This window comes from Carlito syrichta, unplaced genomic scaffold (genome assembly GCF_000164805.1).
Source record: "Carlito syrichta isolate Samal-C Ts95f unplaced genomic scaffold, Tarsius_syrichta-2.0.1 Scaffold314352, whole genome shotgun sequence".
NCBI classification, from domain to species: domain Eukaryota; kingdom Metazoa; phylum Chordata; class Mammalia; order Primates; family Tarsiidae; genus Carlito; species Carlito syrichta.
This window is the reverse complement of record NW_007258448.1, coordinates 118612-119545: the sequence shown is the minus strand read 5'-3', so window position 1 is coordinate 119545 and position 934 is coordinate 118612.

Below are 934 nucleotides of genomic sequence, written 5' to 3'. Positions count from 1 at the left end.
GGATCCTATCTTCAAAGTTCTAAAAGAGAAACAATTTCAACCAAGAATAACCTACCCAGCCAAACTAAACTTCATTAGTCAGGGAGAATTGAAATCTTTTCCAGATATCCAATCCCTAAGAACCTATGCTGCCACCAGACCACCTCTGCAAGAAAAACTTAAGAAAGTACAGAACACAGAAGAAAAAGAAAAAAAAAACAACAACATTCTTCACAAGAGTACAGGCAAAAGATTAAAAACACACATGAGCCAACTCCAGAACCCAAATAAAGACAACAAACAAACAGGAACAACTCTGTAAGAACCTTGTGACAGGGATCAACTCTTGCATTTCAATTATTAGCCTAAATGTGAATGGACTAAACGCACCACTGAAAAGACATAGAATGGCAAAATGGATAAAATATCATCAGGCAACAATCTATTGACTTCAAGAGACTCACCTCACTAGAAAGGACACCCACAGACTCAAAGTAAGAGGATGGGAAACAAACTTTCAGGCAAACGGAATACAAAAGAAAGGAGGAGTAGCGATCTTAATTTCAGACAAAATACCCTTCAAGCTATTAAAAATCAAAAAAGATATAGAAGGCCACTACATAATGATAAAAGGCTCAATCCATCAACAAGAAATATCTATCCTAAACATATATGCACCCAATATAGGTGCGCCAACTTTCATAAAGCAACTTCTAGGAAAACTAAAGAAAGATATTGACTCTAACACCATCATAACTGGGGACTTTAATACCCCACTCACAACCCTAGACAGATCATCAGGACAAAAAATCAGCAAGGAGATCTGGAACCTCAATGTGACTTTGGACCAAATGGATTTAATTGATACCTACAGAACACTCCATCCAAAGACCACAGAATATACATTCTACTCATCACTGCATGGAACGTATTCTAAGATCGACCACGTAATTGG